This window comes from Cavia porcellus, unplaced genomic scaffold (genome assembly GCF_034190915.1).
Source record: "Cavia porcellus strain 051 isolate PalLab524CR breed Dunkin Hartley unplaced genomic scaffold, mCavPor4.1 scaffold_25, whole genome shotgun sequence".
Taxonomy (NCBI): Eukaryota; Metazoa; Chordata; class Mammalia; order Rodentia; family Caviidae; genus Cavia; species Cavia porcellus.
In genome coordinates this window covers 7,178,201-7,191,559 of record NW_026947508.1, presented here as the reverse complement: position 1 = coordinate 7,191,559, position 13,359 = coordinate 7,178,201, and positions in this window count along the sequence as shown.

The window sequence follows — 13,359 nt, the reverse complement described above, 5'->3', positions numbered from 1 at the left end:
CTGAATTCTTAAGTAAACTAAGGTGGATGCACATGTAAATCCCACATTATTCCTCTAGTGTGAGAAACTGAGAGGGTAAATACGGACCACAGGTATCACAGGGAATGTAAAACAGGAAGATGTTTAGATGGGAAAGGGAATGGGAAAGGGAGAGGGCAAGGAAAGAAGGGAAGAGGTGAAAAAGGAGAGAAAGGAAAACATGGAAACAAAGCTTTTGTAATGAGCGGAAGAGGGGCTGCAGGGAGGGGAGAGGAATGGGCAAAAAGTACTAAGATATGTTGGGGTCCGTGCCTAGACCTCCAGTCCCCCAAACAGGTGCACGGCAAAGGCTCAAAGGGATGAGACCCGCGGCGTGGTCTTCAGGGCTGCAGGAGGAGTGAATTCCTCGGCAGAGCCCGGAACTCTGCCAGCCGCCAGCTGACTGACGCTGGGCGGCCCGTATTTACCCAGAACAAGCCAGGAGCTGAGTGGACAATGGCAGAGACCTGAGCGGGACCTCGGGAGGGGCTCAGGGACCCCTCAGAGCATCAGACGATGCTAAATAAGGAAAACTATCCAGAACGTCTCCCAGTGGCCTCAGCTGTGGCCCATCTTGCCCCCTGAGGTGTCCCTCGTTCTCAATTCAGCCATACCCAGGCCACGCCACAGCCCTGCACGTGTATTCAGCCTGAACGCTCTCCAACAAAGATACGTCATGTACAGATGCAAATTTCCTGTGATGAATGTAATCATTGTACATATCTAAAACAGGTGACTAGTTTTTTAAAAAAGCAAAGAAAACAAAAGCTCAAGGTCTGGAAGGCTCAGGAGAAATGCTGCAGCTTCTGTAAGGACAAAAGTTTGTGAGGTCGCTTGGCAGCCTCTGCAGTAAGCAGAGGGAGCCCCGCTCTGGGAGTGGAAGCAAGTGGGGGCCTGCTTTCTGTCTCCAGCTCGGTCATTGTCATTGTGTGAGCTCAAATCAGGGCTGAAACACTTCCCCTCTACATTGCCACCTGTGAAATGGGGCTAATGTCCCTCCAGTTCACAGGATGGCTGGGAGTGATGCTAAATAGAGGACTACCTGGTCAGCTGGGAGTGGTGAGCAGGCTGTGACCCTCGCACTCTGGGAGGCTGAGGCAGGAGGATGGACAGTTGAAGCCCACCCTGTACAACCTAGAGAGTCACATTTTACAAGAGGGCTGAGATGTAGCTCAGGGTGAAGGCCCGGAGTTCAATCTCCATTCATAACTGTGTATGAATGGACGTACTTTGGTAATTCAAAATTTCTTTTGGTACCGGGAATCAAACTCAGGACCTTGTGCTTGCCAGGCAGGTGTTGTGCCACTGAGCTACATCCCTGACCCACAATAAATTCAAAATTTCTACCAACACAAGGGACAGTTATTTATATCATACCCTGAGTACTCCTGAGCCTGGGGGCTGTGGACAGAATTCAGTCTGTGGCTGTCAATCAGAAAGTGGTCTCTCTTTTTTTGCATTAATGTCTAACAAATTTAGCACCTCCTTTTTTTGTTTTTTAACTGGGAATCAAACTCGGGACCAAGCAGGCACTGGTGCCACTGAGCTATTCCCCTGACCCAGCATCTCCTTCTGTCCTTTATTTTTTTAAAATTGAGACCAGGTCTCTAGATAGTCCAGCTGGTCTTGCACTCACTACGCAGCTCAGGCTGGCCTCGAACTCACTGCCTCACACCCTGGCTCTCCCAGTGCTGGGATTACAGGCATGTGCTACCACATCTTTGTGTAATTTTTTTTTTTTTACAATACCTCCCTCCCCCGCTTATTTATTTTGAGACAGAGTCTTGCAGGGTGGCCCAGACTGGGCTGAGATTTGTGATCCCTCTGCCTCAGCCTGCTGAGTGGCTGGAATTACAGGTATACATTACCAAGCCTGGCTACGGGGTTGTTTCGGGGGGTGGGGTGGATTGAGACAGGGTCTTGTTATGCGGTTCAGCGATCCTCCTCCCTCACCCTCGCCAAGGCTGCGATTTACAGACAGGTGCCACCATGCCCAGCATTACCGTGTTTGGAAAAATGATTACTTTTATATTAACATTTTACTTTAGTCCCATATGCTTGCAGTAACCCATCACCGGAGTTGGTACATGTACATAATGCACTGTGATTCTTCTTTCGTCCTCTTCTTCCCCTCTCTTTCCATCCTGGCTTTTTAAAAGAATATTTTTATAACTGCATTTCAATTGGTCTTCGTGTAATCCTGTACTTTATTTCATCGACCTAAAACCTTTCTGGCCAGATCAAAGAGCCTGGAAAGAGTTATCCCAGACCCACGCCAGCTTTGTGACCCAAGCTCTTGCAGTGCGCGCCAGAGGCACAGACCCTGGAGGAGAAAAGCGCAGAACAGCTTCCCTCCCTGCGCTGCCCTCCCCGCAGCCCCGCAACCTCACGTCCTCCACGAGTCACCCGGCCGCCTCAAGAAGGACTACACTTCCCACAATCCCTTGCGGCCCGACGCAACGTGACCTAAACCCAAACCCCGGCCAATCAGACTGCCCGTAAAAATCAAACCTATCACCTAACACCTTTCTCATGTTTTGGACTTTTGAATGTTGTGCCACTTCTGGTTTCAAAAGTAATAAATTCTCACATTTTGGAAGAATATCTTAGTTAGATCTCAACGGCGGGTAGGTTTTGACCTGTATTTACTTTTTTCAGAAACTTACAAATCACTTTCAGCGAGAAGGTTGCAAATACAACGCGTGCCAGACGGACTAGACTCTTTGAACCATCTAGAAACCTTAAAGTACAGTTATACACAACCTGTCACAAACACATTAAAAGGCGTTCAGCGTGACTGGCCCACAATACTTGGAAAAGGGCTATTCCTAATTATGTAATGGTGATCATTGTCCACGAGGTATTAGTCATTTCTGCCTATTACGGTCACAACTCTAAACATAAATGTTATTTTTGGAAAAAATTGACCGAAGGGAAAAGAAGACTCTTGTAATTTTACAGCGGGAAATTCCCCATCATACAATGCACGGCGGGTATGCAAATGAGTTTCAGCCGCGCCGCTCCGGCTTCCGGAAATGCCCTGGATGGTAGGTGCTGAGCGTCGCCAGGCTAGGGAGCAGAGCGGAGGGTGGGGACGGAGAACCTGCTCCATCCAGGAAGGCTTTGGATTTACTTTTTTTTTTTTTTTTTTCTTTTTTTGGAGACAAGGTCTCATTGTGCAGTTTAGGCCGGCTTTGAACTCACTTTGTAGCTCAGTTGGCCTGGAACTTGCAGCGATCCTCCTGCCTCAGCCTCCCAAGTGCTGGGATTACAGGCGTGCGCCGCAACATCCGATTTGGATTTACTTTTTAATTGGCGCTGTAAGAAAACATTTCTTTTGTACCTACAAATGGGGTGGAGAGATCCGGCCAGGCAGGCAGGAAGTGGATCCTAAAGGCCTAGAGCCCCAGGATCGCTTCCATCCAGAGGAAGCAGCCTAGGAAAGGGAGCGGCTGTGGAGGGGGCGCCCGCAATCTGTCACCCTGCTGCTGCCCCCTCCCCTCCGTCCTCTGCACCCCAGACAACCCGATTCATCTCCTTGGCACCTGCTCTGTGGCAGCTGAATTGCTGGGAAAGTCACTGTCCATGGGCTCCACAGCCCACCCCAAGGGTCACTGAGAGAGCAGAGCCTTCACCCCCTTCTCCATCACCAGCCCCAGCCTCTCTTCCCTCTCCACATGAAACACAGTTCAAGGCCGGCCTGAACCACATAGTGAGGCTCTGTCTTATCTCTGCCGGATGTCCCTGGAATTGTCACATGAGATCTGAACGCTGTCAAAACGCCCCCAGTCAACTTACCAGGCCAGTGAGAAGCTGTGAATTCAGGTCACATTGGATGCCAGTTATCAGAGACCCCTGCAGTGAGCCCTGATCCCCTGCCTGCTATTACAGCACATGGTGGTGAGCAGGGATCCAGGATGACCAGTTGTTCATGAGGAACAAAAGCTGTTAAATTTGATTTTAAGACAGGGTGTCCCTAGGTCGCTCAGGCCAGGATCCTGCTTAGGCTCCTCCAAGTAGCTGGCATCACAAGGCAGGGTGCGCCCTGTCTCTCCTGCTTAGTTATTAAGGCTTTGGATCTCGCTTTAGAAAGTTATGACTCTAAAATATCTTTCATTCTTCCTGTGATAGTCTAAATAGCGAAAGAAGCCACTGTTGTATAAAACTAAGCATAGCAAGGGCTGGGGATGTAGCTCAGGGCTGGAGCGCTTGCCGGCGTGTAGAGGCCAGGATTTGGAAGGTGCACAGGCTCGTCTGTCCGACCGCTGTGACAGCTGCTCAGGAAGCCCTGGTGACACTGTCAGGCGACTGAGGCCGAGGGAGGGCTGGGAGCGCTGAACTTCCGAAAACGAATACCGGGCGGGCCCTGCAGCGGGCCGGATTTCAGCACCGCGGACAGCGCCGCCCTCGGACCCGGGCGCTCCGGAAGCTGCGTGGCCCCGTCTCCGCGTCCTCTCCTGGCCCCGCGGGGCCCGGTCGGCTGGAACCCGCCTGGTCCCAGCTCCCCTTGCTCGGTGCTGAGGGTCTCCGGGAAGCCTCCACTGGGGTCCGTTAGCGCAAACCGGGCCTCTTCTCCCGTGGGGCCCCCCAGGTCGCTGGATCCAGATGGCCAGATGCAAATACCGCCCCCCCCCCGCCACTCCAGACACCCCGAAATCGTGAGCAAAAGTCGAGCGTTACTCCAGGTTCCCCTCCCCCCCCAACCAGGCTCAGGTGACAGGGCCTCCTTTGCCTGGTGTCCCCACCACCCAGCTGCAAGTTCAAGACCAGCCTGGGCAAGTTAGTGAGCCCCTGCTTCTACAGACAAAAAAAGGCCTGGAGTCAATTCCCAAAACTCCTCCAAAGAGAACCGAAGCCACTCACAGTGACAAGGTCCTGAGCTCCTCTGATGGTAACGGCCGAATTGTACCAGGGAAGCCAGCGTGATGAGCTCCTCCAGGAGAACCAACCACTCCACATAACAACACTTTGGAGAACCAGGATGCCTCTCTTCCTCTCCATGTCTCCCTTCATGCTGGCAACTTCCCTCAGGGGGGCCATCTGATTTAATTCAGCTGGTGTTAAGTTGACCACCAGTTTTTAATCCAAAATAGACTGTGTCCTAAAAACATTTTTTTGATGGGGCTGGAGAGTGTAGCTCAGTGGTGCAGCACAAGTTTGGTGTGAGGGAGACCCGGGTTCACTCCCCAGGATGCTCTCTCCAAACCTCACTATAACAACCATGCTGCCCAGTCACCAGGCAGAATGGATACTGTTATTATTCTTCCACAAGATTTGTTTTTGTTTTGTGCTAATGGGGATGGATTCGTGGGTCTTCATAACTAACTATAAGTCTAGCACTTTAAAAAAAATTTTTGAGACAGTCTTGCTAAGGCATTCAGTTGTCCAGACTGGACTCGAACTTGTGGTCATCCTGCCTCGGCCTTCCAGGGTGCTGAGCTTACAGGAGTGTCCCACCATTCTGCCTGGGCAGCTGGGGAGCCGGGAGCCCTGGGTCAGTGCTGTGACAACTCCTAGAACAAAGATTGGGAAACTGAGGCTCAGAGAGGGTAAAGAACTCATTCATAATCACACTGCTGGTCTGTGATGGTCAGGTGCCATAGTTGGAGCTTCACCGTCCCCCACAGGCCCATGGCACTATTGGGGTGGCAGCATTGTCAGGACTCCCTAGAGCAGTGGCAGCGCACCTGTGGCACCTATGCCACAGCAGGCTATTCGTTATCACTGAAATCTCTAAAAGGCTCGGCATCACGGGCCCAGAGGAAGGGAGTTGGATCACGGGTTTGTTCAGGTCCCAAAACTACAGAGCCAACTGACCACAAACTGGACCCTTTGAAACCGTGAGCCTACATAAACCTTTCTCATTTTGCAATTGGTATCTCAGGAATCTTGTCACAGTGGTGGGAAGGTGGCTTACGGTGGGACAGGCATCCTGGCTCCAGGGACTGCCCACTTAACCAGCCCGGGACACCTCTTTCTTTGGTCCTAAGAGGCAGAAGGTGATCCACAGCGCTGGTCGTGGAGACCATGGATGCTGATGCTTCTCTCTGGGTACAAATCTTCCTCCTCCCCCTTCAAGGTCTTAGAGACTGTCCCCCAGACCACGGGTGTGCCGTGCGGTATGTGTGATTCAGAAAACGCTTGAAACACGTTAGCTATGGGACAGCTGTGATCACCCCTTTGCCTCCCCTGGTTCCTGGAGCCAGCATCACCCCAGAACCCCTTGGTAGAAGTCGCATGAACAGCAAAGACGTAAGAGCAAAGATACAGGACGGGTGCGGTCTCCGTCATAATCACAATGGTCTTGGAACCTGGGACTCAGCAGACAGGGATGGTGTGAGCCTGGAGGACGCCTGTGCCTTGTTCCTCTCTTCCTCAGACAGCCGGACATGGCTCTTGCAGGAAGAATGTGCACCCCGTCCTGAGACCCCAGGGTCCACGCCCACCCTTGGTCCTGTCTCCCTCAGTAGGCTGCCGCCACCATATCTCCAGCAGGTGGCGCCAAAGGCTCTCTCCTCGCCCCGCGACTCAGCCTGCCGGTTGCCGAGTTTTGTGGGGAGCAGCCGGCCAGATGTGGGAAGATCAAGCGGTGGCCCCGGGTGACGCCAGGCTGTTTGTTCTCATCTCTACCTCAGCTGGTAGGTGAGGCAGGAACACTCTTCTAAGGGATCGTGGCCCTTGGGTGTGTGTCCCTGAGCTGTCTGGGAAGGCCTGTCCCATTCTACTCTGGGACAAGATCAGCACACAGACCTTGAAGTTACACAGATCTCAGTTCAAATCCTAGCTGTGCCTGTCAAGGCTGTGTGACTTTGGGCAAGTTGCTTCATCTCTTGGAGCATCGGTTTACTCATCAGTGAAATGGGTTCACGATGGCTACGGTCAGCTCAGCTTCGGGTTAAATGGGTCAGTGAATGAAAATAGCTAGTTTGGACAGGTGACCAGTGAGTGTCAGCTCCCCACCAGCCACAGGCCTCGAGTTCGTGGTCCTGGTGGCAGACAGAGCCCGGCACAGACTCTGGATTTCACTCTGTTCCGTTCCTTAGGTGAGGACAGAGTGGAGCTTGTGGGAAGCCAGAATGGAGGGCTTTCCAGGGCCACTGATAGCCACCCTGCTGTCCTTTTTTGAGGGATTTGAACACGTTATCTTGAAGCCTGGGTTTGAATTTGCGATCCTCCTGCCTCAGCCTCCCAGAGTGCTGGGATTGTAGGCGTGTGCCACCACTCACTGTCACCCTGACATTCAGCATCTCTCACAGAAAAACTGGATGAAAATTCCCTTCGTTTAAAAAGTCACTGCTGGGCACACAGCAGCCCAATGTTCCCAGGGCCCAGAACCTAAACCCCCGACTCGAGCCAGCCGTAGGGCAGGATTTCTGCTGAGTGCCTCGACAGGGCCAGGGGTGGCCAAAGCACACAGTGCTCTGGGCGTCGGGTCCAGGTGGGGCAGCAGGGTCAGGGCCAGGGCCAGGGCCAGGGTGAGGCTGGCTGGCAGGTGTTTCCGAATGCGTCAGTGTCACTGGCACCTGGAGAATGGGTGGGGAGCTGCCTTGGTCACACATGGCTTCCCTCCTAGGGGACGGGTGGTGTCCCCACCCCTGGCAGGATCCCAGGCTCCCTGCTGCAGCACGGAGGCAAGTAGCCCCTGAGATGCAGGAGACCCCAATGGGGGTCTCAGATTTCAGGACCGAGGACCCCAAAGCAGGCAAACCATGGCAACGTGAGGATGCTTTGGAAGGGTGCAGCTGGGGTACGGGGAGCCCGTGGATGGCGAGGTGGTCCAGAGACACTGACACTGGGATCTGTGGGTCACCCACACTGCTGGCTCCCTTTCTGCATTTCACGGCCAGCCTGCAGGCCGGGACTCGAGGTGCCCAGCAGCACCTCAGCAACCTTATCTATGCCCTGAGCTTGCCCAGGGTGCTGAGTGCAGGGAGCCCAGGTGGGGGAGTCAGCCCTCCTGGGGAAGGGGCTTCGGCCCTGTCGGCTGCTGTACCTCTCCTCCCACAGCCGGGACGCTGAAGAGCGGCACGAACACCCCTCGGGAGTGACAGACTTCCCAGTTCAATCCACTGTCACTGTCCAGGCATGGTGGCACACACCTGTAATACCAGTACTTGGGAGGCTGAGGCAGGAAGATTGCTGCAAATTTGACACCAACTTGGGCTACACAGTGAGTTCAAGACTGGGACGAACTACATAGTGAGCCCCCGAGTCAAAAACAAAGCAGAACAAAACCAAAAAAAAAACCACCAAAAAACAAAAACACTCCCATTACTGCATAATTCACCTGGGGATCCACATTACGAAATCAGATTTTTTTGAAAGGTTTGTAAAAATTTACCTCAGTATCTGACAACACAGTGCAGGGCTCTGGCACGCGGACCTTGTTGGTCCTTGAAGTCCCCGCAGCACTTGGGCTGAGTGAAGGTCAGGAGCTGTTTGTCACCTCGTTGGCCCGTTCACTACTCCCTCCCAGTGCTGTGCAGGGGAACTGAGTCACAGCATGGCTGATCATGATGATGGTGACGATAGCTTTTGGATCACAGGTGTCACCGCAAGGTGTGCCCACCAGCCTGGTACCACGCATGGACCCTAGAGGCTGTGGCATCTGCAGGTTGCTGGGGGCCCAGGGTGTGACCTGGGGCTCTGCTCTCAGCGGGAGGGGCTTCGAGGCCCACTCTGCCTTCTCCTGGTTCCCGGCAGAGCGAGGATCCTGGCAGGCCGTGTTCTCAGGGGGCTGCAGGAGCCTGCACTCTGGCCACCCAGCGCTCACCAAGCCGGGGGTTTGTAAAAAGCTCTTCCTGCTGCTGAGTACGCTGGTCCCTTGGGGTCAGGGCCACCGGCCAGGCATTCCCAGCCACGATGCACCTGCCTAGCTGTTTCTGGAAGCCTCTCTGCGTGACCAGCTCTCAGAGCCATCAGCTCCCACACTTGGGGGCAGTGTCTCCACCCACCGCTGCTTTGCTGTGCGACCTCAGGCCAACAGGACGAGCCCTCTGGTCTGCTCGGTAGGAGAGTCGGGTAGCAAGGTTGGGAAGGGCTGGGAGCCAGAGTGTCCATGTGGTGGGAACCCAGAACCACAGAGCTAAGGGCCTGATCTTCCAAATTCCAAGGTGATTAGAGATTAAATGAAATCCTGGCTGTGTGGGGTGGTGCGTGCCTGTAATCCCAGCCTTCGGCATTCAGGAGGCTGAGGCAGCGGGGTCAGTGCAAGTTTGAGGCCAGCCTGGGCCACTTAGTGAGACTATCTCAAAAAAAAAAAAGGAAGAAAGAGAGAGAGAGAGAATAAAAGAAAAAAAAACAACAAACAAAAAGTGTGTCCAGGAAGCTCTTGGCACCCTAGCAAGTTCCCGGTCCAGCTTGGCATTTGTCATAGTTGGTACAAGATGGCACAAAACCCGCAAAAGGAGAGGAAAGCTGCCCTGGGTCATCTGTGATTTTTCAGGTAGAGGCTTGGGCTAGTGAGGAGGCCTTGGTCTCCAGGGGGTGCTGGGGACCTCGATTTGGGTCACAGGAAATCATGCGATGGCTGATCAGCACAGAGGGGGAAGCTTGGCTGTCCCCGTGGCCTGCCTGGGCTCGCCGCCCGGGTCCCCTGACGCCACGCCATGGGCGCTGGGCTCCGCCTTTCCCAGAAGCAGGACCCTGGGTCTGTGACACACTCTGGGAGGCCGGCTCCTTCCGCCGAGACCCATACAAGGCTGGGCCTGTGCTGGCCACCAGCGGTCACCGGGATGCCAGGGGTTCGCCTCCAGGGAAGAGGCAGGGACACGGGGGAAAAACGGGGAGCTATTTCGAGAAGGTGTCGAAGCCCGGACACTAAAATTAGAGCCTTGGTTCCTAAAAAGACCTGGGCGCCAACCGAGGCCTCGGAGAGAGGCTCTTCAGCACGGAATGTGACCCCAGGAAGCTCCGGCGGTCCTGGGCAATGAGGTCAGTCCCCGGGGCCAGCGGGCCACCCGACGGCCTCCGTCACGGGTCCCTCTCCCGGCCACCCCCACCTGTGGGACTCTGCAGCCGCTTCCCGTCCACGCCGGGCCAGCGCCAGGGCCGGGGGCAGCGCCTCCCATTCCCGACACCGCTGACCCCCAGCCTGCGCCTTCCCTTTATGACTGTCCCCTGGCTCTGCATTCATCCCCACGGTGACAGAGAGGAGGATGCCCGGAAGGGGCAGCACCCGGGAGGCCTCAGTCCGCAGCTCAGATGATGACCGCAACAGCCTGGGATCCCAGGTCCAGCGCTGCCTAGACCTCCGTCCCTGCCCCTACCTAGGCCTCCGTCCCCTCCCTTGGTCTCTAGGCCCACAGCAACCTGCGGTGGGAGACGTGGCTGGGGAGGAGGCTGGGAGGGCTCAGGAAGCCGGCTTCCTGGGGGAAGCCACCGATCTGCTCCTCTAGGCCTCCAGGCCCAACCTGGGGTCCTCAACCACGTCCCTGGCTCTCCTCTCACCCCAATGTGTTTGCCAGGGCACAGAGGGTGGTGAGTGGGACCCTGCTGCCAGATGCCATCTGCACCCCCTCGCGCCCCACACCCAGACTGGGCTCACCGCTCCCTCTCCCACCCAGCAAGTCCCCCTCACGGGGTCTGGCCACACCTGTCCCTCTCTGTGTCCCCGGCCAAGCCCTCCTCAGAAAGCCTTGCCCAGACCCCCACTGGGCTCCGCCTCCTTCCTGTTCCGTGGGACCCTTTCTCCCCTTAGGTTCCCTTCTCGCTGCGGCTTGGGTTCCCCGTTAGAATGTGACCTCCACCCGGCTCTTCGCTTGGTTTAATGTTGCCCCATCATGCTCAAAAGCACCCTGGCTTGCACGTAATGCTCAGGTATGCTGTTGGGTCTAAATATGTTCACATGGAATGGTCCCCATGATGATTTAACTACAAGTTAAATAGCTTGCTGAGTGTGGTAGCAGTCCTGGGATCTAGCACTCAGGAGGCTGAGGCCGGCCTGGGCTGCATACCGAGTTCGAGGCCAGTCTGAACTACATAGGGAGACCCTGTCTCAGTCAAGAGGCCATGAGTATCCTCTGTCCAGCCGAGCAGGGGTGCCTGTCCTGTTGTCCCCGCAGTTTCTGTTGGGCTTTCTTAGGTCTTCTCTGGGACAGCCGACATGCCGTCTCGTCCCCCTAGGGGTGCTGGGAGCCCTTCTCCCCCACAGGCAGCGTCTCAAGGTCCTTTAGCAATGCCTGTCTGTGTGCCCGCCTGCTGACGGGCAGGTAGAGGTTACCCTGAGTGGGTCAGAGACACCCCCTGCAGCTGGCTGCCTGCTTGGGGCCACAGTAGCTCAGGCTGGGTCCCATGGGGGGCTGAGAATCCAAGGAATGTGCCGGGGCTGTCACCTCACCCCACATGTGACTATCACCCTGTGACTTCCTCGAGAGCTAGAAACAGCGTGCACACAGGCCGATCACCAATGGCCAGTTGCTCAGTCTCCCCAGGCAGAGACTGGAGTAGCCACAATACGGCTGTTCTGGCTCCCGAAGGGCTCACTGTCCAGAGTGGCGCTGAGCTGTGGGCAGGCATCACTTGTGCTGTCACAAACCCCACGTTGGGACACACCTGGATCCCAGCTGCTCTGGAGGCCGAGGCAGGAGGATGGAGGGTTCAAGGCCAACGTGGGCAATGTAGCAGGACCCTGTCTCTAAAACACAAACGAAACAGCAATCCAGGGTACTGTCTAGGGCCTGCCAGCGGCCTGACCCTGCCCGGCCCTGCCATGCAGTGCAGAGAGGAGGCACAGCTCGAGGCCCAGAAGGGAATGGAGAAGCAGGAGGGTGGGGCTCCAGCCACCCCGCTGCTGCTGCTGGGGACCCACTCGGGTAAGAGCACCGCTGTACAGCTGCTGTGATCCTGCTGCTAGAGAGTTTAACGGGAAGCGTCACCCCAGATGGCGGCTGGGGTTTCTCATCTTGGGGTTTCTCATTTTTTGGCTACACTCTAACCCATACCGGTGCTGGAATTCATCTTAGGAACTTCCAGAGCATACAATTCTGGTCAGGCGTAGTGGCGCACACCTGGAGTCCCAGCACTCAGGAGGCTGAGATAGGAAGATTGCCACGAGCTCGAGGTGAGCCTGCATGACACAGCGAGACCCTTGCTCAGAAAAACCAAAAATAAATAAATAACAAAATAAAATAAAGTGACTAGTTCTTAATCCTGGGGTCAGCCAACCAGTGGGTCACACAGGTCGGAGGCACTGCTGGGTGGCCCCACCCAGGAAGGGCAGCCCCGTAGGAACCCCAAGCCTGTGCTGAGGCATCAGAGAACATTTTTAATGTTTGTTTTTATTAGGAGCATTCGCAGTGCATAGCAAGAACATTCACTGTGGGGAGGTGGACAGACCCGGGCCCTGCCCTGAGCCCTCCTGTGACTGTGTGACCCTGCTGTGGGGCAGGGCTGTGGTGCCAAAGCCCAAGCCTGGTCCTGGAAGCTACGCCTGGGGTCCGGGCGTCCACAGGGTCACTTGTCACTTGCTGCTGAGGGCTCGCTCTAATGACGTCGTCCTAACTTGCTGGGTTCTAAGGAGACCCTGACTGCACATAGGACCCCAGTGTCGGTTGCTGGGCCTTAGCTGGGACCCTGGGTGGCCTCAGTCCATCCACACCTGTGAGGTAAGGTTGGCAACAGTCCCTCCTTTCCCCCAGGAGCTGCTGGGTGGGGGCCGCCAGGAGGAAGACACACAGGGTCCAGCTTGGAGCCTGCACCCCAGGGGCCACAGCTGCCACCTCCTGCCATTCCTAGAAGGAGCCAGCCCTGGAGGTGCCAGGGTCAGGCGGCTGATACTGGAGGGGGGGCAGGGCCCGGTGGGAGAGAGTGGGCAGTTCTCAGCGGGGGTGACACCGGCTAAATTTGGTCTTTTCAGAGAAGGACCATGCCCTACCCTGTTCGTCCCGACTCCCGGCCCGTCTTGGTTAGCTTCTGTATCTTTGGCCTTGAACTCACTGTGTAGCCCAGGCTGCCTGGAGCTTTCGGTCACCCTCCTGCCTCAGCTTCCTGAGTGCTGGGGCTACAGGTGTGTGTGCACTAGCTCGGGAGTTCTTAAGCTAGGCACACTTGGAATTTGGGGTGTGATGGGTTATGTCTTAGCGTCACCATCCGTGGACCTGCTGGGTGTCTCTGGAAGGGTCCTGGAGTTGCTGAAGTTCCCTTGATCGTTGGCTCCTGGCCCCACGTCCTGCCACTGACACACAGGCTGGGCAGGGAGCAGAGGAGAGGGCCCAAAACAGGGGTCCTGGACAGCAGGCCGGGCAGAAAACCGACTCCATGCAAACCCAGTAAACTTCCGCCCGCCCGTGGTGAGCCTGGCTCCCAGGGTAACCTCAAGGTGGCCAGGCCTGGCTGTCAACA